This window comes from Halictus rubicundus, chromosome 16 (assembly GCF_050948215.1).
Source record: "Halictus rubicundus isolate RS-2024b chromosome 16, iyHalRubi1_principal, whole genome shotgun sequence".
NCBI lineage: Eukaryota > Metazoa > Arthropoda > Insecta > Hymenoptera > Halictidae > Halictus > Halictus rubicundus.
This window is the reverse complement of record NC_135164.1, coordinates 5,340,340-5,366,680: the sequence shown is the minus strand read 5'-3', so window position 1 is coordinate 5,366,680 and position 26,341 is coordinate 5,340,340. Positions and strand designations below refer to the sequence as shown.

The 26,341-nt window shown below is 41.0% G+C and overlaps 1 protein-coding gene across 2 annotated transcripts in view; it reads left to right on the top strand.

Moving 5' to 3' along the window:
• The window catches only part of LOC143362073 (putative G-protein coupled receptor No18), an 85,609-nt gene that overhangs the window by 26,568 nt on the left and 32,700 nt on the right, over nucleotides 1-26,341 (top strand). Inside the window, exon 1 of one of the 2 annotated variants that reach the window (XM_076801910.1) lies at nucleotides 1,510-1,751. The exons of the other annotated variant lie outside the window; for it this stretch is intronic. The gene's annotated coding sequence lies outside the window, so the exon portion shown is untranslated. Of the gene's footprint in view, nucleotides 1-1,509; nucleotides 1,752-26,341 lie in introns of those variants that run through there. 2 annotated transcript variants of the gene reach the window in all.

Genomic DNA, 26,341 nt, shown 5'->3' with positions numbered 1-26,341 from the left:
GTCTTCCCGATACATCGAATCCCGTATCGAGTTACACTTCCGAGCGATCGAGCTTCTGGGCCCCCGAGGGTTGCCACGCCGTGGTTATGGGGGATACATTTTGCGCAAGTATCGCGGCCATCTCTTCCACGTATGTCAAGGAATTATTGTATTTGTATTGGCGGTTGCAACACGGAAGGAAATTCGCGGCGGCCGCGAGATGACCCGATACATATTGATCGAACGGTGCTTGCCAGGTGCGATAGAATGCCAAAATGGGGGAATCGGGTACCTTCATCCGATTCCTCGGGTTAGCATTTTCCTTTGTTTCGTAGAATGCCAAGGATTATGGACTCGTAAGAGGACTGCTTCGACCCAGCACTGGCAGACAAAGAGTGTTAATCGGAAGGCAAGAGTCGCTCTGATGTCTTGAAGAGCTGCCGTAGCATATTGGAAGGAACTTTCCGGAGAAGGTCGCGCGTATACAGGCCGATTCAAAAAAGCTGCACTCTCGTAAAAAAAGTATCCAACCACTTCTACAAGCGAATATGCTATTCGGTCAATTTGATCGCGTTTCGTTCCACTCTCGAACCGAAGAAATGCATCATCTGATCACGCTGGGGCGTAATATGACTCGTTGATTTTCGATTCCCGGTTTCATGGACTCTTCTGAAGCTTTCTCCGAAAAAAGAGCGTAACTCGAACGATACTGCAGACATCGATTTAAAACGAAATGGCGGGAGGCTTTGAAGTTTGATTGAAAGAAATACTGCACTCGGCAGCGGGCACTTCGAAATCGTTGGAAATCAATTTTGCGCCACGCGTGGGCAACGATCCAGGTTAGATCATTGCTCGCGCTCTGTCTTCATTAACACGTTGACTGCCATGTCACCCATATGTGGGTGACGGACTCATTTGTCTAAGTTTTGAAATTAATTTTTACGTTAATATGATCTTTGTACCAAATTTTATTAGGATCTGTCAAATGCAAGATAGTTGGAGGACTACTCGAGATCATACATTGTATTTTTCTCAATATTTATTTGATTAAATAACTTACTTTGATTTTATATAATTTTTGAGGTTTCTAGTTTGGCAGTCAAAGTGTTAACGAGTGTTGACGAGATGACGGTATTCTTAATTCACAATTATCGAACAAATTTATTTCTTTGGGTACATACTGTAAAAGAAACGGCTGAAAATTTGGACAGATACATTTTCGGTGTTCTCGTAGAGTATTGTAGAATAGGCATATTTTTTGCCCGGTAAACCTAGTGTTAATGTAGGCGTCGTAGGTTCAGAATTTCGTGGGAAAGCCGCAGAATGCGTGTTTAAGAATCGTTTCTTTCTGAGGGCGAGCTGTAGCGTCGAAAGCGACAGTGATATTGAATTCTCGACGGATTTCCGTTACGACGTTATCTTGCTCTTAGAAATACGTGACTTTTAAGGAATTGGCAAACGATAGTGCACTAATGCTACGTGCCTCTGGGAAACGGACGTTTGTATCTAGTCGGTTCGGGTGCTTCGGCGACGACGCAAGCCGAGGTTCTTCCGCTGGTGTTTCGTCGAAAACGCGTGCGTTGATTCGCGGCTGTTACGGCTGCGTTTAATGACTGCATGTGACACGGTAATTGAATACACTCTTATTCTTGTTCGGGACAAACTGGAATGGCGGCCGCGAACAAAGCACGTAGAGACACTCGTGAGGGACGTCGACGGTGCACGCTGTCTCGACGATGTTTCCCAATTTCACAGACTTTTGAAAATAAAAGGTAATATTCTTCGGTGGAGACTCTTTGAGAGGGTTTGATAATTAACTCGGTCCACATAGAAGATACTAAAGGAAGTCGGTTGCACAGTATCGGGTAGCCAGGATCTTTGTTTGTTGTAATTCTGTGTGGTTGTGCTCATTGTTCGCGAAGGGAAATTTAACTGACACGATGGCAGTGAGGGGAATTATTGTTGGCTTCAATAATGCAGAGATTCGTTCTATTTCTTTCACGTACACGCGATGGAACATCGAAGATTATGTTCACATTTTACCCACCGGCTGTCCTTTGATATAATCCCTCAAAAACCAATAATTAAGAGGTAACAGTTTCTGGACCCGTTCCTCAATAAAAAATTTCGATCTCCACTTCGAAGCTTCGATCTCGAGCAAAAGGATCTAGTAGAGCTTCCGTTTTGGATAATTGTTGACAGGAGAAGTATTGAGTTTCAGCTGTTGATCTTTTTCGTAAAAGTTTTGCACGTAACTGTTACTTTTGGTCCCCGCAGAAAATTGAATAAATCATGAAAGCTAAATAAAATTGGACCAATTACTTAGACCCATCTGGTACGGTGTTAAAACAGGAAATAAATTACTTAAAAATTAAGAGTTTTCGGTAGAACTGAACTCTCGCCACAAAATTAGTGCAGAAGCTTCGCTTAAAACAGAGAAGACATTTTCTAAAAATGAAAAGTTCGATGAACAGCTTTTATTTATAGAGATTAACAGTTTCGTTCGAGCCTCGGTTAAGAGGTTTATTATGCTCCCGGCAGCTAAAGCGTTAATTGGTCAGTCAAACTCGCAACCGTTCACACGCCGAATTCCGCGTGCGCTTACTTCGATTCCGTATTCATACTGAAGCGCATGACTTATGCATGCCGTGAACAGCGTATAATATAGCGCCGTAGTAAATATTCGAATCTCCTCCAGCTGACACCGTTCTCATACAAACTAATAAGAATTATGGCGCGCGGCCCTACGAAATCGTAATCGTAATCGTCGGTGCACAAACTCTCGAACGCGTGTTACTCTTCCGTGTAATTTATCGCTGCGACCGTATTGCAAATTACGGCCGCATCACCGACGCCCTAGCAACATTGCGATAACATTTCCGGCAAACGGACCAAAAGATCGGTAATACTATCACCGCGACTTTTATGGCAAAACTGTCGGGCTTTTATTTAAAACAATGGGCCACACGGGGTGAACGACGTCACGCGATCATCTCAAATATTTCACTCGGTTTTCGACAATTGAAAGAAATGTGTTACTACTTTCTTTCATTCACCTCTGCCTACGAATTGCTCATTGAAATAGTAATGCCCACGAAAGTCACACAACATCCGAACAAGTGATTTAGTAATGCAATAAACAATCGTAGAGCTCGAGATTGAAAATTGCAAGTGAACTCACTTCACCTTTCTTTTCTTCTTTTGTTGACAATGCACCGGATAGCCCTAGTCGCTGTCGAGCGTTCGCAGAATCTTATTTCCTCCGCCTGTTCCGGCCCTAATCCCTGAGAAGCCATTCTACCGTTTTTCTTCATTTTTATTGCTAATTACGAACGCGTTGTCTCTGGATTTAGGTCGTCCACTCAACGTTTGCTTGTTAGGACACGAACGAAGACGAACCATCAGATTCTCCGGGCTCCTTCTTTCTCGTTCCTTCGCATTTACATATCGTTCGCGGGCGACGCCATTTTTAATCACGGACAACGCATCAGCGACAGAGAAACTTAATGGATTTACTCTAGTAACCTATTTAGGATAAATGCAACTGCACTATGGATTTTCATACCGCGTTGGCACGGGTGACAAAATACGAAAAACATTTCCGTCTTGAAATTTTGGCAGATGTGACTTCGAAAAAGAATGTCTTCTTGATGACAAATATTATTTTATATATCTCAAATATTATTTGAGTTATTATAATGTCAAATTGAATGAACTTAGAAACGTTGGATACATTATTTTCAGTTTATTAAAACGACCAAAGACAATTTCATTTTTATTCGATTCCGATTTCTCGGAATTGAAACAGAAATTTTTCACGGAAACATGAGGGACACCCAGTGCATGGAACAGCGATCACATCGAAGGTGTCCGCGTTTTACGAACAATATTTTATAAAAGTGGGAGAATATTCGAAGATTTTTCACCTGGCAGGTGCGGCAAATAGGGCGTAGGTTCGGAGTGGGCCAAGCAGGTTAACTTGGAAGAGTATCATCGAAAGGCAGATATGTAGTGAAGTTATGCCCTTATATCTGGGAAGTTCGTAGCAGGTGCTCGTAAAGTTGTATTGCCCGGCCGCAAAATCCTCGTAGAACCGGAAGGCGCGTTCTCGCTTGCGGATCGGACACCTGCGCCACGACACCCCCTGCCTACTATGTTCGAGCGGTGACAAATTGAGTCCTTCGCTGTGCCAAGCTGATTTTTCTCAGGTTACATAATATCCTCGATCAGAACCTCCTCTTCAACGGTTTTCACCCTTTAAAAATTTACAGTATACCGCTTTTTTTTTTTACTGCTTCACCGGTTGTGACCTTGTACGACCTTGACGATCATTGTGTAGCACGAGAATTCGCCGCCGTGCGGCTTTTATGTCGCATAAAATGAAATTGCACTCTCGCTGCAACGGTGACGTAACTCGGAAAAGCACGTTTGTACAGAAGAAGAGAAAAAACTGTTTGTAAACGTCAGTATTCTTTTGAAATAGATTAAAGTGTATGTTTTAAACCGACCGAGGATATCGTTAATGACCGGTCACAGCAACTTGTTGCATAAAAATTGCTATTATTCTAAAATAATTTATTTGAAATATCCTCTGCCATTTGTTTGTCGTTTTCGGCGAAACTGTCGAACAACGGCGAGCAAAGCGCTAATTTTGTTGAGATGCAGGATTTTATCGATTGAACACCCGGCGTTCTCTTTGCGCAATACTTTTTTCGGCCAGTTAGCAAAATTTAATGGGTTGCGAAGTAGAGTGAAAGAGCGTAGAACCGTTCGCGGGGACAATATCCGCGTTCATAAAATTCCATTATACGTGACTTGAGAGCTTCGAAAGGAGATTGTCCCGCTGTTTCGCAGACCGCAGAAAAAACAGGAGAACAGCTTTTACGTTTTCCGGTGCTTTAATTATGTACCTTTTATTATAACATACTTTTACTGCAACCTGCTGCGCGTTTCGGTCGCGCTCGGTAATACCCACCAACGGCAAAAGTGGTTTTTTGCTTTTAATCGTGCTTAAACGCGGATGCTTTTCCCCTGATTTTCCGGGGTCCTACACTTTCAATTAACGGCGAAACCATGAGCAAATGAATTCCTGTTGCTTCCCCGTTCGTTTCTGATTATAGTTTTTCCTCGATACGTGTCAACAGCACGGGTCTTGTCACCGACATATATCGTCCAGGAGATACTGTTGTACCTTTCGAGATCCGAGGCCCCTCACGGGATATATTCCGCGGTAGTGGGGATAGTTCTGCGACTTTTAACAGCCAGGTGTTTGCGACATATATCGAGAAAATACCGTATAAAACGCGAAAGGACTGTAAAAATACGACAGCTCGTTTTCTTCAACGTTTCCTGCATTTTTTCCGGGTTCTGCTCATTCACAGTTTTATTGGCAGAGTCGCTGAAATATCGTCGTCGATAGAATTATATCGTGCTCGAGGCTTCGTTGAGTCGAATGAAAGGCTCGGAGGAAATTGCACGGCGCACGGGAATCCCTATGAATATATCGATATCTTAGGAACCGTTTCACATTGTAGAACGCGGAGTCTCGTCGACAAATACCCAGCTTTTCTTTTTTAGGACCACTCGACGTAGTTGCAACCCGCTCCAGTCGTCTCTTGTTAGAGAAAATTCAGCATTTTAGAGACATTGGGAGTCACGACTGTGTGCGCCGGAAGTAACATGTAAAATCCGGGACTCTCCAGTCTTATTTAACCTTGAAGACTTTATTGGTCTCGGTAGAATTGTTTAAGAAATCTGACGAGTTTCAATTTTACTTGATTCGTTCGCTTGTAAATTCTTTTTACCACCTTTTGTTGACGTAGAATCGACACCTGTTTATTCTGCAGTCACAGCTATTATTTGCAGAATGTGCAAGCTCTGCGTGCTTTTATTTTATTCACTTGCTCGAGGCTTTCGAAGGCTCCATTGGTTTGCAATTTCTTTCAGCCAGCCCTTATTAACCCTCAAGTGAATTACTGAGGCCGACGCGGTCCCAATAAAATTTATGCTAATAATTATTTAACGTGTACGTGCGCGTGCTGCGTAATCTTGGAGACTACTCTACCGGCGAACAGCTCCAGTCACACTTGCGCGTACTTCAACAATAGCTATTTGCGAATTCCGAGGAAATTTTACATTTCTATTTACCATGTCGATAGAGACGAATATTAAATATAAATATTATCGTTTTAAAGTACATTTTGACGGTCAACTTGAAGGTCACAGAAGAACCAGCATGTTCAAAGACCGCGAACATCGCAGCTTCTATTTCGAGAAAGTAAAATAGAAAATCCTGCGTGCCAGTTTCATTTAGCCTCGTACGGCTTCAGCAATTTTCTTCAATCGCCTTTCGTTAAAGTGAAAGCAGCCGTCTTTTATTCTCCGGGCGTCACACCGATTATTCGCAGAAAGTACAATTTAGAATGCGTCCAGCTTCAAGTTTATTCGACTTCTGAAGGCTTTGACGCGATTCCTTTTGCCAGGGAACAATCAACACGCGTGAAGCTGCGGAAGCCACGGCGATTGTTCGCGGAAAATCCGCCGGAAAATCGTGCGAGGTTTAACCTCACTTAATTTCGTCGCTAAACGTTCTACCATTTTATGAATCGTATCCGGTATATTGTGTCGCTCGTAGCCGTTCGCGGCAGTTCGAAGTTTGAATTTCATGGGCTCGTAAATCCCGTTTATGCTCGATCGCGACGGTGTAACGGCGACGGTTGACTTAACGAAATTAGTCGTAATGGGAACGGCTGTAAATGGTGACGAGAAACGGTGATTAACAGCGATCCCACGACCGTCTTCTCCCGCGTATTGTTCGTTCTCGCTGCAGCGCGCGTATTTCCGTTATCTCGAGCGGAAATTGATCGGCTTCGAGGGACTGTTTCAAAAGAAAGTCGAAAATGAACGCTGACAGCTGGCATTCGCGTGCCGGCATGATGTACGAGTTCGGTGGACACGGACAAACTCTACAAATACAGTAAAATACATTCGTGACATGTTTGGGGGGAGGGGGGGAGAACCGCTGTGTCGATCCCAGTGTGCGAGAGATGGTTTTCAAATGGCCAGAAAATCGCATTTTCCCACGCAAAAATTTGTGAAGTTACTCTTGACGGTGTTGCAAACTTTTCTGCTAAAAAATAGAACAAATTTTTTACCGATCAACAGCTGATGCTTTATCGAAATTCAGCAGAAAACATTTTATAATTCTTAGACAGCAATGGACGGTGCACGTTGTTAGTTAAAATGGCAAAACTGTTCTTCCAGTATATTATATGGTATTATATAGTATTCTAGTGTAATATACTATAGTCTAGTGCATTATAGTATATTATAGAGTATATTCTATAGTATATTCTATAGTCTATTCTATAGTCTATTCTATATTTTATAGTATAGTATTCTATAGTATATTCTATTATACAGGGTCATCCGTTTTTAAACGGCCAAACGTCAACCAGCTATAGAGGACCCCAAATGGAACAACTTTCACCCCTAACACTTTTTTTGATTCGAAGTTATTTCATTCAGTCTCCACGGCGTGCCCCATATCAAAAAAACCAAGATCCAAAGGTCATACAAAAAAGTTGACTTAATAAAAAAGATGCCCCTATTTATTTTAAACCAGACAAAGGAAAAATCATCAAGATACATAATTGCAGTCCTAATATATTTAATCTTAAGTGAACGCAAAAAATGACGGGTTTTTGCAATTATCTAAAAATCAAGACCGAATCAAAAAAAGTGTTAGGGGTGAAAGTTGTTTCATTTGGGGTCCTCTATAGCTGGTAGACGTTTGGCCGTTTAAAAACGGATGACCCTGTATAGTATTATATAATATTCTAGTGTATCATACTACAGTCTAGTGCATTATAGTTTATTCTAGCCCTTAGCACTCGAATGGCGACTGTAAGGCGCCACTGAAAATTGCCGTATCATTATTCAAAATATTTTTCACATTATTAGATTTGTTTGTATTTGATATATTACTAAACATTTCGGTATTGTACGAGTAAATTGCACCATTTTTGTATGTATAACGTGACAAAAAAAGATATATAGAAGAGAAATATTCTAGGTCGGAAGAAATATTTGGTTTTGGAGTTAAAATAGCTTCGAGTGCAAAGGGCTAGAACTACCATTTTACCATTTTAGGCCACTACCATTGTACCGGTTCCCCTACTATCAACTGTTTCATGCTTAACGTGACCGCGTGACAGCGATTATGTACGTGTACAGCTCCACAGGAGTTTGGTGGGGGAATCCAGGAGTGGGGAGAGGAGTCGCCCGTGGCTCGCGAGCCGCGAGTTGCCCTGGCCTGTTCTATAACATTACACTCGATCATTATGCAAAATCAAGTCGATGGTTATAGCTTTAAAATCTGCCATAGGGCCGAATGACCAATGAATGAACATCAATTTCTAATGAATGGACAGAGGTATTCCGGTGAACGTTGAGTACACTAACAAAGTTATCACGTGATCATTGAACCGCCTCAAAATTGCTGCTAAATAATCAAAACAACTCGGAATAGCTGGCGCAAAAGGGAAGATCTGTCCAGCGTGTAAATTCGAACGCGAGGAGCGCATTATAAACGTTGTCTTTTGGTTTAATTATGTTCATTGGATGGTTCCTGGGATAACGATTGAACATTTCCGGGCAACAGTGGTCATAGGACGCCTCGCACAGTGAAACACGTTGAGTCGGTCGCATGTGAAGTTAGGGGCGATCCACTGGTGGTTTAAGCGGACGGCCCTTATCGCCGTCAAGAATACATTACGCCACTGTTTCTAGTACTTTGGCCGCACAAAAGGCACCAGCGGGAAATAGTCTATCGAAACCGGTGGTCAAACGCTTCGGGGCTTCTGGCAACGTACACTGGGCCGTCCACCAATGGATCACGTTGTCCAGTTTCCGCACCGTCGACTCCTCTCCGTCCTCGGACACAAGAAGAAAAGGGAAATGGCTGGATGTATCGGTCGTTTTGAAATCCGCGGACCGACCGTGCCGTTCTGTCAGCATCCTAATGCACCGGCCGTTGCGCGAATCGAGATTGCTTTTGCCGGATCGTTGTCCAACACCCCTAAATGCAATTCGCTCGTCCATTTCGAGAGCCAGGCTCGATCCAGCGAGCCAGACGCTGTGCATCTTCAACTACTCTAAGTTTCCCCACCACAACTTCGGTTAATTTTGCTAAACTTGGAAACACTGATTTATAGTATTAGATTGTTAAGAATCGAAAGGATCACTTGTCTTTCGTTTTTTAAAAAATATTCTGGTTTTCGAGACCCTCTTCACGAATTTTTTTCAGAAGAACTGGCGAACTTTTTGTATTAGGATTTTGCACACATATTTTTTTTATGTAAAAGTAATCAAAATTACTTGTTATATATTTTTTTTTATAGAGTATGTTTCGAGAAACATGCGTCGACTGTTGTCACGATTCCGGATCTTCCGGAAATTATATTAGTCAGTGTGAGTGTGACTGTGGTCTGAACGAAAATTAATTAAAAATCTTGATTATTTTATCGTAGTTTGTAAACAAGTTATTGTAGAAGGTTAGAAGAGGCTCAGAGGGACACAATCGAGGCTCGAACAGTGAAGCGAGGCTGTCTCATCAGAAGATAATTGACTTTCCAATTTCTCGATAAAAGTTTTTGGAATCTCCTAATTTCCGGCGTCAAATCTACGACCTCCGGCCAGATCGCTTTAAATCAGTCTCTCGACGTGCATTTCGGAACGTGGAAAGTTTCGACGGCTTGTCGTTGACTCATTTCGTTTTCAAGTAGCATTCTCAGAGCCGCATTCATGTCGGTCCGCGTTCATTCTCCTTTTTCTGTTTAAACTCGGTCGTTTTTCTGCGGACAAACTGCGAAGAAAAAACCCGAGGACTTTAATTATACGAGAAAAACTAAAAGAATTTTGGCCGGCGCTCTGCTCTCGACCAGCACGTGGAAAAAGTGTCTTAGGCCCGAGAACTAATACAATACTACAGAATTTGAGAAAACCTTGACATTTGTCTATAGCAAATGCTCTGAAATTATTGTACAAGATTACTTGACTAAAAGAATACGAATAGTTTAGGATAACCGAGGATAGTGTTAACAGCGTGTATTTTGAAATTAATTTTGCTGCGAAGCAACAAAGCAAAGGGAATTGTACTATGTAAGACAGGGATTACAGTTCCACGTATTGTTAAATTAATTTTGCTGCAACAAATCAAAAGCCAAGCGAATTGCACTATGGCGGATAGGGATCACAGTTCCACGTATCGTTAAATTAATTTTGCTGCAACAAATCAAAAGCCAAGGGAATTGCACTATGGCGGATAGGGATCACAGTTCCACGTATCGTTAAATTAATTTTGCTGCAACAAATCAAAAGCCAAGGGAATTGCAGTATGGCGGATAGGGATCGCGGTTCCATATATTTTTCAGTTAATTTTGTTGCGGAACGACAAATCAGAAGGCAGGGAAATTGCGCCATGCAAGATAGGGATAAGACTGGGCGGTGAAACGTGACTTGAACTTTCTTGGTGTTGCTCGTACGCTAATTGGAAGTTCTTTCCGTAAGATAGACTATCAAAACAGCTAGTTCTCATTAAATGTTAGCCGGCCGCGGTGATAAGTGATAATTACAAGTCCTTCAGTTGGTTCACGTCCACTGTAATTTGCGACATACCTCCCTCGGAACCTTCCATTTATTACACGGGACGTGGACGGTGCGCGGGGCTTCTCGTTGCGTAAAATTAGTGAATCGCATCAGCCCGAGGAAGACGAATTATGCTTTTCTTTCATCCTGTTACCCTTTGATTACATTCCGTCGACTTAGTTCCACATGCTCGGGGAATTCACAGAAAATTACTTGCCCCGTTGCCGAGTACGTTACTCTAATTTTGTTCACACCTCGGCAACAATTCAGTCTCAACGACCCGTATCGATGACACGTGCTGGGAAAAAGTAATTGGCCGCTTGCTGTCTCAGAGATTCATGATATAAGAAAATTTAAAAGCCTTTAGCGTGATGTGGTTTTCTTTAAAAAAAAAAAAAAATCGGAAAGCATCGTTAACGTGAAAAATGCAACGGTCGATTAGGTAAAAGCACTTTACCTACCGGAAGCCTAATAATAGGTTCCTTAATGACTGTGCCATTTCTAAAAGAAGCTGCATCATTTTTTATCAAATGTCAATGCCAGAAGTGATTAAACTTGTCGGCTTATAAAGGATACCACTGTCAGTGGAGGCTCGGTTAACTAATTTTTAACGAGTTTCGCTTTTTAAAAATATTCATTTAAAAATATCAAACTTACAGGTGAAAAAATATTTGCTTCTGTTTATGTTTTAATATATTTTACTCTCACTGACACAGAGTTCCTGTCACAGTGACACATTAAACGATGTCATATTGATCATCCGCATGTTTCAATTTAGAAAATAAAAGCACGAACTTATTCTATAATATAATGATTAAAAAGAATTGTTCAAGTAGATCCAATTTCCAAGCAATCATCGGACAGTGTTTCCACTCGTTCACTGCAAAAATTTCGCACTCGACGCACGTAGGTCGATAACACGAGCGCTGAGCTCAATATCATATTTGTTGTAGACGTGAAAATTCAATGTACCCTTGAATTTTGACGTAACTAAAAGAATATCGAACTGTTCGTATGTTGTCGACACGGTCACAGGAAAATAATAGCCCTGCACGATCTATGTCACAGCACGGACCCGCGTATTTTGCTAAGATCAAGACTTTATTGTAGTAACTTTATTTCAAATTCAATTCTGTTATCCGCCAAATTGAAGATTCACTGATTATTTACAAGATGGAATGAATGCACACAATGTGGTGGTGATTATTTTCCAAAGTAGAATGCAGTTTGATTGCTTGTAAATAATCAACGAATATTTACAAAAGGGCTACGAATTAATTTCTACACCCAATGCATGGTTGTATTAATTGCATTTAGGTGGCTGCAGACGCGTTAATTTGATTAATTCGTAAAAATGACATTCGAGAAGCAGTATGTTAATTCGCGTTTGGCTAGCTTCCCCTATTTTCTACCACTCCGGTGAAGTTGTAATTATTCAGGACGGCCGTAAGTGGGTCTCGATTGTGCTAGCGCGAACCAACATCCACGGAATTGTTTTGTTAATCAGTACAGTTATCGTTCCAATTCGCATTATCGATTTGTCATAAGTGCGTCCTATCTGCTCGAGCGTATATCGCGAGTTCCAGCGATTGGGCTCGTATCGCGAATGGCTACTTCATGTTCATCATTGTCGTTCGCGTCCGCATCGCTCAAGGACAGATGATTTTTCTGAATTCTGAATGAAGTACATTTTGCAATATATTCAGGCACGACTCGCTCTTGCAGAAAAATTTTTGTTGCATAATGCACTTTGATGGTGCTGGTCTACAATTGAAAAACGATTTTCGAAAATATGGACTATTTTTACAATAATGTTTAAGAAAAGATGCTTCCTTGGAAAATTAAGACTGTGGTTGTTCAGTGGACTGCAGATTTTAGGCATTTATGGCAAAAATTAGTAGATGACACAGAGAATAAGAGAAACATCGGACAAATTTAATATTGCTGGTTATATGCAGTCTATTAAAAGTATCGAGCGAGGAAATTATTTTTTATGCAACTCCCCTTTCGTGTCGCGTAAAAATCTGTAATTTATTGAGAAGTTTTGACATTTTTCTAATTACAAGTTCGTTTCGTTCGAACGTGCAGCTTCCCATGGAAAATTCCGAGCCTGTATCGGCGACATTTTTTCCTATAGAATATCACGACCGTTCTGCATATTATACATAAAAGATACCGCCACGTTTTCTGTCATGCTTTCCGGCAAATGGCTCTTCTCGCATCGCTTGGTTATTCCCGAGCCATTCGCTGCTTTATGTCAGGAGACGATCATGATCGCCTTATCTTCGTGAATATATTTTCATACCTGCCTGCAGTACGTAATACGCACGCATTCTTTAAGCAAGCATACGTTCATTTTTATCGTGATCGAAATTTAATTCGTTAATCTACCGTCAGCTAAATTTTACAGGTTTTAAATTGTTCAATTTCGGAGATATTTAAATCCTTCTTGGTCAAAATAATCCGTTCTGTTGACATATAGCTGTTTCGTGGTTAAAATCTTCAATTGCGCAGATATTTAGCATTATTTATTTATTCGAGAACTTGTCAGACTATCTCGATTAATGTTGGAACCAATCTTTCTGTTTTTCTACACCATTTTGAACGCTCTCAATAACAACACTCGAACCTGTCGCTTCGAGTGTTAAATGTACATCACGAAACAATGAAGCAAAACCCATTTGCGCAAATCAATAGAGTGAGTTGTGTGCTTTGCAAAGGTAGGAACGCCAAAAAAAAAAAAAAACCGCAATTATTCCTGCACCCACCTAACAGAGAATTGAAAAGCGAACAAATTAAAAACTTTAAACCGCAATCTAGCACGCGATAATAAAATTATTAATTCTTGTCACAGCACTGTACAGTCGTTTATAAAAATGCGTCAGGCACAGAAACATTCGTGTTTATCAAAATGTGATCGAAAAGTACGATAAAATAAAAGTTGCCGTATTCAAGATTTATACGTAAACTTGATGTATGAATGGCTTGAAAATTGCGTTTAGCAGTCCAGTGTGGGGGGAGGGGGGAGGGGAGGATGGGAGAACAGTGTAACACAAATGGAAGCGCAACCGTGAGAATAGATATTACTCTGGAATTAATTTTAGTCGTTCCGACTGTGCCGCTGTGTTGAAAACTGCAATTGATTTCGTATGCACGTCGTGGAGATTAACCGTCGCGATAACACGTCGCCAACAGAGCCACAATATAGTTCGAACGTTTGAAGTATTGTCGTTCGAAGGGAACAATTTTTGACGCAGTATACATATTCAGCGACGTAGGGAAACGATAAAGTGCTCGGCCGTACACGCGCGCGTAAATCACGCGTCCCGCGTTCGTTTAAAAATACATTCGAGCCACTTAAGTGTACCCCGTAATGGAAATCTGATTAAAACCGCGCCGATACACCGGTATTAATTGTCAAACAATACACGGACCGCGGGCCCGGAAATGTCAAATTTTAACGAACCGCTCTGTGGAATTGCACTGAATTGAAGAGTGAATTACACTGAATCAAGTAATCCGGAATATTGTACTCGCTGCCTTAACTAGTTGTCAACAATTTTTAATATTTTTGCCATCTCGTGTACCGAACACGCGAGAAATCTGAAATTTGCAAATTTCTTGCAGCACAACTGCAACAGTCGCACGAACGTTTCCTGCACGAGTAAGTACTCTGCGGACTTTCCTGATCGAGACAGAGCGAGTATTATAAACGTTCGAGCGTGTTTAAATAACTTTGAAAGCGCAGCCGACTCCTGTTTTAGAACGTAGCGAACAGGATATTTTGAAACGTCTTTCGAAAACCAAGAGTCCGAGATAAAATCGCGGACTCTGTTCATCCAGAAACCATCAAACAAAGTTATAAAACCGATTTTACGTTGCTTCGGGAGGAACAATGATCGCCTGTGCGCAGCATCGAACCTCGGGTCTCGCGGATCTATTTTATTTTCTCGATCGAGAACGAAATCTGTGTTGCAGCTTCCTTTGACGGTCTCTGCATCAAGAGGCTCTGCTCTATCGCAGCATGCTGCCAGATTTTCCCTGGATCTCTCGGTTTTCAAAACGCGACGAAATATATCCGCGAACGATTGTGCCGCTCGGTTGGAATAGCACGCGTTTCAATCTTCGCTGTAGAAGTTCATAAAGTCATTTGCATGACTGTTTTATATTTTAAGCGACTCTCCGGAAAAGTAAAATATTATTTCGAAACGGCTGCGACCTTTTCAGAAATAAAACACGTTCCGTTGACCTCGTGCGTCAAATTATACGTTTTTATTTGAATAATGTGCCGCTCGAAATTGCACGTAATCTGCTGCGCGAAATGAAATATTTTTATTCCGCTAATGCGATGCGGCAGATATCATCTCGTTGTTTAAATGCGCTTTTTAAATGCTTTCCGACGACAGCAGCGTTTTTCATATGCGTTTTTATACGTGGAGTGCATGCTCGGGTGCAGACTGTGAGTAATATCAATTTTTAAGCTGGCTTCAATGCCAACAAAATAACAGGACTAAGAATATTCATGCAAAATAACAAATTTTCACGCGCTGTCGCCCTACACGATCCATGTCACAGCACGGACCCCAGAATTGGACTTAGATCGAGACTTCACTGTAGTTGTAATCATTTTTATTTTTTGCAATTGTACATCTGTTGCAAGAAGCAGGAGTAACTTGGGAATAACAATTTTAGTGAGTTTCAGATCACAGTTACTCATTTGTATCGTAAACACATAATTTTCAGTACATCTCGTATTTTGTAATTTCCTGTGGATTTAAGTGTTGCCCATCGTGCGAATTTTCGTGAAATTAATGCGATAACGTGTTCAAATAGCGCATCGCGCTATCTCCCGACCCAGGATACACATTTTTAGATAGCGCCGGTATGCGGAAAGGATACAATACATTCGGTGCACGTGAATGTATTCTAGCCAACGCAGAGAATGTCAGAAAGTGTTTGCTCATAATGCTGCGGTGATATTTGCCGCTCGAAACAGAGCGTCCCCGATACAGGTTGACATATTTACAGAGTTACATCGGCTGTCAAACGGAACAAAAAGTGTCCCGTGACATAGTGCGTCGCTTAGCATTGAAATCGATCACTTAAATCCATCTGAGCAACAATAACACTCGTATCTGATCACGCGAAATTAATAGTCGAGGCACTTTGGCATTTTGTGGAATCATTTTTCATATTTCTTTGATTCAATTTCATATTTTCATATTTTGGCAATCAAATATTGCCAAAGTAACTACAAAGAATTGTTTTATTGTATCAGCAATCAGAGCGCATGAACTAATTCTTGACTTCAATTTAATCTAGCGTGATTATAACCTTCACTAATACGAGGATTCACACTTTAATAAAATATTTCAATAATCTTGGATATTATTTAACACGGTTCGAGTATGTTTACGTACAGTATTCCAATTGTACATACATTATTTATGTAATAAAATATTTAAATAATCGGTGCTCGTATAACGTTCGAATAATAAAGGTCGGTGTAATAGAGCTTTCAAATAAAAAGTGTTCGTGTCAGAGAACGTTCGAATCACGGAGATTCTTCCGTGAAACGTTCAGTTTGCCGGCGACTGTCAGAAGATAGAGAACAATGCTTCCGAACAAGTTTTCAGCCGCTGTGTGCGTTCTCAAAACCGATTACGCAAACAGAGCAGGATCCAGGGGTAAGAGGATAAAGCGAGCCGAAAAAAATAGTGTCCGGTGAAGGGAAGATCGATCGATTAAAACCGAATCGATCATCCAGCCCCGCGGCCTCGCCACAGTTCTGACAACCGTGCAACGGAAAAAGCCCGACGATCCATCGGCGCGAAGAGATAACGTATTGTAGCGGCGCACGCTGTATTATTTTAACAATCCGCCGAGATAAAATTGCACTGCGCCGAAGAAATGTTCATTATCGCTGGTTTTCGTTCTATACAAACCCCAACATACGCCTCGCCAATTATTTTCACATTTGTGCACGAAGAAACAAATTATTAGTTGCACTCTCAATAATCTCACTCGTTGAAATCTCTGTGATTGTTAACGGGGAATCTCTACGGCGAATTATAACTGGTAACACACTGTTTAAAGTACAATAAAACCGCGGAAAATCTCGCAGGTCAACCTTAGGTCATTGCAAATATGAGAATTCCTTTTGAAAAGACAGGTCGAAATTTACGTGCAAGAAAATTGTTTAAACTCTGTAAGATCATTTGAATCTGAAAGATTTCGAAAGAAAGGAGGCAGTTTCAGTGTCCGACTCCATTTTCTAAAGAATGTCTTTGAAAAACTGAGTTTGGGGATGTGAAAGCAGAGAATTCGCGTCTTAACACTAAACCTGAGCCTTAAAAGTAACAATATACATGTTGTCTTATAAAAATTACGAGATTGAATTTATTTGGATTTTATGCGGTTCGTATTATAATACATTCTCTCATGAATATATTTATTTCATCATTTTCCACGAAAGCACTTTTACAATTTGAGTAATTGTAAAATAAAAAATCTGGTACGGTCATTTTGACCTGCGGTGGTAGATTTAATGTTAAAACGAGCACAGGCAGAACATTGTAAGATATTTTTAAACAATGCAGAAATTTAACATCCGACAAGTCAGTCGCGAGAAACAGGTGCTGCATAGACATTATTTAATCTTTCTCGTGATAACTTTATTCAGTCGCGGGCAATGCGATCGTACTCGTCCGGCATTTTCACTGTTTTACAATTCACGTCGTGCACCGTTCTCTTTGCATAAAACGAATTACTATAAAATTGCACGTTTTTAACCCGCAGGGAAGGAACGAGTTAATGAAGTGGATATTCCCGCGTCGATTTGTAACGCGATTTTCTGGAGTCTGGATCATTATCGAGTTTAGTCCGACTGGATTGCTGAAATATCGTACAGTGCATCGGTGCAATTGTATGCACCGGACGGACACGTGGATTCACGGCCGGTTAGATAGGAGCCGCGGTGTCCGTAGTTATCCGCGTGTCGAGGTCGCCCACGCAGGCTGGCCACATGCAGAAATGCCAGACGATTTAACAGCGTGGTGCGACCTCGTTGAAAATCAAGGGAAAGTTGCCAATAATCCTGCGTCGCTTAAGAAATTTTTGTTCCCAGCCGAAACTCCAGAAACCTCCTCAAAAAAGCCAACCAACACGCACGGTAGCTCACGAGAACATCCATGCACTCCTCGAAAGAGAATACCTTTATTAACACTAGGTTTAAGGTCAATAGGTCAATAGGTCAATATTTTTAATTTACGATTATTGAGATTGTGGAGATCCATCTACGTGGAATTTTACTCAACAAACTTATTTCCTTAGGTATATATTATTTAAAAATGGCTGAAAACTTGGATAGACACATTCTTCTTATTTTTATAAAGTAATGTGAAATACTCACTTTTAATGCTCCGTAAACCTAGTGTTAAAAGTGCACCAAACCACTTGAATCTCTCTTAGAAGTTGGAACAATTAGTTTACCGCGCGACGTAGAAAATAAATTTTGAAAAAAATTCACTGTTTGGAAACTGCTTGGAATGGTAGGGAAAATACCAAAATTTGCTTTTCACAAATTCTTTTAAATGTGCAATTTTCCAGACCTGGACAACTTCCCCGCTGTCGCTTCACTACCCCCACTACCAGTGTCCAGGTTCCCCCACCACTGGCCACTTCATATTACCATACCTCTATATGGGTTCCTAGTTCCCCGCCCCCTTCTCCCACACTCCATGGATCATGGTGGGGGGTCTCAGGAGTGGGGGGAGGGATCGCATGCGGCTCGCGAGCCACCAGTTGCCCAGACCTAATTTAGATCTTGCATAGAAATCTAGTGATGTTATTTAGAGAACGAATACAAATCGAAATGTAATATTTAATTAACACGTTCGTCGCCGCGTCACCCATATGTGGGTGACGGAATTATTTGTGCAGGTTTTAAAATTAATTTTTACGTTGATATATTCATTGTACTAAACTTGATTAGGATCTGTAACGTGCAAGAAAGTTGGAGGATTACTCAGTATCATACATTTAATTTTTTGCAATTTTTATTTCATTTAATAACTTACTTTGATTTTATGGAATTTTTGGGGTTTCTAGTTGGGCGTTCAAAGTGTTAATGTGCAACTGACAGAAGTAGATCAAATTCAATACGATTTTTGGAATTCCATTTGTAAACAAAACAGCTTATTGTTATAGCGAATAAAATGTCGACAGACGGCGGATTTAAATACCGTAGCATTTTCGATTTAATCTAGCTTTATGTCCGATCTGTAACACAGCATTGTTCGACGCAACACACGTCCACTATCGATATTGGATATGTAAATTTCTGCCTTGAGCATGAAGGTGCTTATCGTTAGAATTCGAAGTACATATGCATGCATTGTGTGCGTTGGACACCTGTTAATGCCGGAGTCTTGAATTGCATCGTGCATAGCGCGCTGGATCTGCAACCGTCGCTGCTAAATCTATTATCTCCGAGTACATAACATTAATGTCTATATAAATAAATTTCATATCCGGCGCTTAGTCTCTACAAAATGGTACTCGGTGCTTTGATCTGCTAAGCACATGCGGATACACGCGTAGGCAAATAACGCAGGATAATAACTGGACTGCAGGGTCTATGCATTCGCTGCATACACTGCACTTTGAAACTCGACAAATGTATCAGTTGTTCTTAAGAATAACTCGTTATATTTCTATCGGTATCTCGAATAGTTCTATCCCTAAAAGAATTTAATTGACACTGGAACTACCGGAAGGAAGGGTCAGATGTAAAAACTTCCGTTTCACAACTTGAAACGTTCCGCTGTAATTGGAGCCATAACTTTTGGTGGGAAATCATTTGAAAAAGTTCCACTCGTGCACGTGTAATAAAAGTGAAAGAAAATCTCGGGAACAATTAAACTGCTGTTTCCACAGGAGATAAAGAACAGATTACTTTTATTGTTCGGTGGTTTCAGCATAGAATGCCGAAAGTATTTCTATTGTCCAAGCATGTCCCCTGTACCTTTTCAGCGAAACTGGCAGAACGTAAGTACAGCGACACGTACAATGATCTCGTGCCTCCGAAGGACTCGCGATAGGTTTTGGGCTGAAGTGGTGAAGGTTTGCGAGGCGAACGAGATCAAACAGAGCCATCGTCGGTCGACGGCTGGTAGCCATGTTGAGTCTCGTCGATGTAAGAAATGGCCGGCTGCCAACCGTTGCTTTGCCACAAAAATAAGAATACAGTTTCTCGTTCGGTCCGGCCGTGGAACGGAGTGGGCGACGTTAATATTTTATGAGCAGACTGCCTTCGATCGCGCTCTCCTCACGTCCGGATCATAAAGAAATTAGTACAGAGTTATTTTTATATCATCCCAGCTCATGCGGATCCTCATTTCCATCCCACTTAATTTTACGAACTGGGTAGAATGAATTTTCAAATGATTCTCGATGGAATTTTAAGATGATGCAGGTCCCCAGGAAAGTGATCGATGAAGAACACCTTCCCACCTTGTGTGTATGAATATTTATTTCGAACTAGTAACGTTCCCCCAAACCGAACAAAATGGCGCGAAAATTGGGAACGAGGGACGCGAATTGATAGTAATTGCATTAGCATGTAAATCCTTCGTGCCTGTCGCTGCCGATCAACATTTTATCCCGATTAGGAAACCGAATATCGAACCGATTTCATATTACTTCCCATGCTAATTGTACACGCGACTGTAAATTGAAATTTCGCGGCTACAACGTCGAAATGAAATCATTCGCTGATCACATTTGCAACTGGAAGGTGTGGAGAGATTAATGTCTTGTTTCGTTAATGCTCGAACCGGCAAAGTCCGGAACGTTGAAGGTTCCTACGTTAAGGTAGGAAATTATAAAAGACTATACAGTGTCTGCGAAAGTAGCGTAGACCGACGATGATGGTCGCTTGGGGCAACACTTGGTCCCCATAGTTGAATAACAAATGTTTCATTCAGCGCTTAGCCCTTCATAACCTAAATTATGCCATCGTTGTCCTTTAACAGGCTGACTGCCCTTATTTGGACGATGGAATTATTTCTACGGACTTAGAAATTCTTTTAGATTGAGATCGAGTATGTTGCTTATGATCGGCGAAGTGCAAGAGGATCGGAAAAGGGTAATTAGAATGGTAAATTTTAACACGTTATGTACGATTATTTTGTAATTTTTTGAAGTCCATGGCTAAGGATTTTTAATGGATTTTTAATCGTGCATCAAAAACTCACTAAAGTCTTGATCTAAGTGACATAGATCGTGTAGGGCTACTATTTTCTGGTGACCGCGTTTAATTACACCCGATAGATGTCTACTAAATTAATTCTAGCTTCGCAGAAAAACTGGCGCTGTTTGGCCGACTTTTGAAAAACATTTTTTATCCTGTAAAGGGTGTTTGAACAATTACCGGAGTCGTGGTAATTCTACCGCGGTTTTGATGCATTCATTTTTGGCAACAGGATAGAAGTCTCCTGGTGATCGCAAATCGCCCTAAATCCGCGGCCTGGTTACAATATTATTGATAATACTTCACCCGAAACAAGCGACGCTGCGTGATCGATAGAATATTGTATTTATCACTAAACACGCTGGTAGACCGCGTAATAATACCATGATGAATGGGATACAATAACGGCGACGGTATCGATTTTCTTGGTGATGCAATAAACGTTGGCTAAATTTACTGACATCTCGGGCAATAATCTGCTATAAACAGTATTAAATTCGGCCCGCCAAACTATAGGCGACTTTCTCTGCCGAGAGACTCTAGGCGTGCTCCAGGCGCAATTTAAATCGTCGAATGATAATCAAAGTGGCTGTGTTCTGTCAATTCGCGTGTTCCGATCGACGATCATCGCACGATGATCTCAGCGTTTTGTCATCGAAACGGTTACGCGAGGATTTTTCACGCTGTGATTTACGGCATCGAGGAATCAGGTATCTTATTTTTTATGCATCAGTTTGTTACACGTGTCCGATTATCTCGCGACACGGGAAAAATAAATTATTGCATCTGTGGGCACATTAAACAACCGCGGTCTAATCTACGTTTCTCTCTTTTCATATTTAATCCTCGTTTCCTGTTCAATCTGCATTTTTCTGTTTCGGTATTTTATCTTCCTTCCGTTAACGAACTTTACGTATTTATTTCTCTGTTTGATCAAAACGTGCTTGCTTAATCAGCTGATCACAGCTGTACCCACCTCAATTATACTAATCTCGACCGATAAGCTTTATTGGGAAAAGAGTTATGCCTGTTTACCAGGTGCAACGCGTGCTCGATGCACAGAGCGTTTCTAATTCAGTAGTACAACCTGAAATTGATGCGACAGTGTATCTCTTAACAACAGTGCACTATAAAACGGTAACAAAAAAGGGTAGATCAGCTTTTCAGAGGTCGTTGCAAAGGGGAAACTTTCCTTCGTGAAGCCATGTTTATTGTGATTTATGATTCTGGAAAAAATTGGTTAAACTCCGTAGAATTGTTCGTACTTCCAAAGATAAAATTTTTAAAGAAGGAAAGCAACTTTTTTCACTTTCTGTTTTATGATAAGAGAGTAGGGACTTTAAAACGAGTCAGATAAAATGTAAGAGATATTTTTTACACTGTGTTACAGAAGTTCAAAGAACTTCGCCTCATGATAATACTCGACAGCTTGTTTCCCGAATAACAGTTAAAAGGCTGAATAGCTTGCAGTATAAAACTTTGCCACGTCTGTCATACCCTTTAACCTTTCACCTGCCAATTACCATATTTTTGAACATCTGAACCATTTGCCAAGAGAGGAAACTTGTATGACTTACAAAATCGTTGGGAATGTCTTTACGGAATTTATTAACACATTCGAACTTTAATGGATATGGAATTAGCGAAGTTGTAGTTAATTAGAAAGTACGGGTAGTAGTGTAATTTACGCGGCACTGTTGGATAGATGTGAATTTGAAATTGTGCACCGTTCGTTTCAGTAAAATTATATAAAAATTACTATGTTCCTTCTCTTGCATCTTTCTCTTTTAATCCCTTAAATAATACGAATTAAAACAACATTCCTTAAACACTACAAACTAAAAAAAAAAAACATTCCTACCTTTTATATTTACATTTCAATATAAAACCTAATAAAACTAAATACAAAATTCTAATTATTTAAGAGTCACATCAAATTATTAGCTATTTGTGTTAGCTCCAATAAAAATAGCACTGACCACAAAGAAATATTGAAAGTAAAACACAAGGGGCTACATTTTCATATAACAATTTTACTAATCAATTACATTGTCTCCCACTGTTTTACAAGCTGGTGGATTTCTTTTTCATAAGAACCAAAAAAGATTTTTCTCCAAAAAAGGTCTTAAACATTTCATGTTCAAATACTTTCTGGATCCCCCGTCTCAGGGCTTACACAATTAAGTTTTCATTACTCTCCTGCACGGTTTTTAACATGGTTTTTTAAGGGACATATCTACCGTGTAAAAGAAGGGTAGGATTAATTCTTATCAACACTTTGACTGCCAAACTAGAAACCTCAAAAATTCCATAAAATCGAAGTAAGTTATTTAATGAAATAAAAATGGAAAATAATTAAATGTACGATATTGAGGAGTCCTCCAACTTTCTTGCGTTTTACAGATCCCAATCAAATTTGGCACAACGAATGTATTAACGTAAAAATTCATTTTAAAACCTGAACAAATAATTCCGTCACCCACGTATGGGTGACGTGGCAGTCAACGTGTTAAACGTTATACACGTTTGCCCTAGAATCCGCGATCGCTAACGTATTTTCCGAGACAAGTGTGAAACGGCTCGGCCCGAGGGACTGGTTGAACGACGTTCTGGCCGTTTTCGGCCGGTTAATCTCCCTGAGATGAAGTAGCCAATAAGTCTCGGGTATTTAATTCTGGGAGTGGTTGTATTATTCTGTTTCGCAGGTGGCGAGGGCTGGCCAATATTCCAGAGCTCCCTGCGCACCACCTGCTGCCCCGGTTCCAGAATTTGCGATCTTGGCTCTCCAGGTGGGAGAGAAAATTCCGTTTGCGAAATTCCATTTCCGGAATGGGTATCGAATTTTATGCATTTTTCATCGGACCCTTTGTATATAGGCACGACGTCGATAACAACAGAAAAGGAACGAGGCGCTCTTTCTTTTCCGTGCCTCTCCAAAATAAACCGTATGTAGGCTAGCACGGGAAATGGCGGCCAGCGAGCCTCCGTCCCATGCCAGCAGCGGCAATCAAGGAAAGAGTACTCTGAAATGTCGGGCTTAATTATGCTCGGGATTCTGTCCTCCGTATAGTGTTTATTACGAGAAGTAGCGCGCGCTGCGGCCGCTGCATTGTTCGCTCGATCGAACGAATTCTAATTAATCGTGGCCGGTTCGATGCGCGTCGGGGAAACAACCGTTTTCGGTGCTCGCGATTCTCTGACACAGGAAAATATTTCACCTCGGCGATGATGCACGTCCGTTTCACCACCTTGTCGTTCCCGTTTCAGAGGTTTCAGCTGCTCCGTTCACAATGCCGCTCTGCATTCTGATCTTCTGTGTAACGATCCCTCTCCGACGAGGGACACAGACTCTTCAAGTAGGTCGCCGTCACTTGTGCGAAGCAACCCCCCGCGACGGGAAGTTTTAATTTCGAATGGTATCCCGCCACTTTGTTGTTATCTCCGCGCCACTCGCTGCCGAGCTGGTTATCAGCCTCTTCGTGCCGCGGCCTCCGCGCGTTTCGCCAGCCCAAAGCGAAAGTAAATTTGAGAGACCTCGAAGAACCAGGAACCGTGACCGTTATGACCGCGGATTTCTATGTAACATACAAATTTATTCCCTCTCTTAGCAATTTTAATTAGTAGACTGCGGATTCTGGGCATTTACAACGGTAACGAGTTGGCGAAAAACAGTGCGAGGACTGTCTATGAAAATTATTAGTGGCGGAAACGAACGTTCATTTGGTTCGAGTATCTTGCAATCGATGCGAACAATTTTTATTTTGCAGAGAGAAATCCACAGTCTATTAAGGAGTCACAAATAATACAATCGAATTTTTAATACAATCATTTTAATGAGTCGACGAAATAGTCACAGTGTTTTCAAGGTCTTTCGTCTTCACAGTTTGTCGTTTCACCTAGTCGCTTTTACTATAAACGCATAAAATCCGCAGTCAACTTCTGGACCGGCTTGACGGGTTTTGTACGGCAGATTATTTTTCACTAGCTATCATGAATACACATAACAGCAACCTGACATTGATTCCGAAGCGATACAAATTGTTTCAGTCGCGAATTCAGTCGCAAGACAAAGGGGGTTAATTAATTCGTTTCGACGGTATGTAACAAACGTTTCAGATTCCGTGAACCGGTTCCGCGCAAGGATGCTTTGATTTTTCGGACGGCTTTTGTTTCGTCCGAAAATAAGAGGGAAAAAATTGTTGCGCAAACATTGCATGCAAAACGTGGCACACGATTTTCTGTACGGCCGGTTGCGCGAATGATTGAACCGGTTCGCGTTCCACGTTTTATACTTGCGACAAGCGTTCGTTTCTTTAATAAAAAAAAAAAAGAAAAAAAATAATCCGAGCTGCAAACGTACCGCGTGCTGTTGTTTCTTTACGATCGCGAGAGTTCAAAGTTCCGCGCGCCAATGGGATGCTCCCGAAGGATTCCTATAAAAAAACGAACGGTTTTCTTTCTAATGAAAAAGATCTCCCACGGCTGTGGCAAATATTTCTCTCTCTCTCTCTCTCGCCCCCTGTTTCTCCGATTCTCCGTTTACAACATCCGACGAATTTCTCGGAAAGAATTGAAGTGTCGTAGTTTATGATTTCCGGGCGAAAAATGGGACGCGAGAACGGACAACGAATTTGATAACAGAAGTGACAACTGTGAATAAAGCCGAACAACTTGCGCGGAATTTGAATGCTGCACACACGGTTCGTTTCGCACGCTGTTTCTCCGCCGCTCGCGAGAACGCAGGCGGAACGAAAGATCGAATTGCTCAAAATTAGCAAGGCATTGTGTCGAAGTTACAACATTTTTTACTTTTTTCACGAAAAAGGTAGACTCTCCGACTTGTTTGTCACGAATAGACAACAGATTTTGTCCAAAAATCTTTTGTGACAAAAACAGGTAGGCGAAATTTAAAAGAATTTAAGAATAGATATGTACATAAAATTTTTAACTGATCGAAAGTATTGAAGAAGAAAATTCATTTACAGAAACTTCTATCTCTCTTTGATAATTTGAATAAGTCTGGAATAGAATATAGTACGTAAACTATAGAGTTTTATACAATATAAAAATTGTCTTGGTCAATTTTGAGAGGCAAAAATTGAACAAAAATGAATTTCTTCTATCAATAAGTTTAATAAGTCGAAAATAGTGTAGTTCTTTTGTAATGTCTTTACCTAATCACGATTGTCACAAACGTATAAAATTCTGATATTGTTTTAAACGCTACTGACTCACCTTTGCTACAAGCGCACGAAAACCGCAGTCCAGTAATGAAGTTATGGTACTTTCCGGCCAAGGATCGCATTAATTTCGTTCGCCGTGGTGTTTGCGCGTCTCACGCAGTTTGTTTGAAAATGTCGAGACTGTTTAAGCGCATAAACGGCCGCAATTTAGTCGTCGCCGTTCCGTCAATCACAACAAAAGCAGTCTGCGGAGTTCCTCTCGTGCCTTTGTGTGCACGCA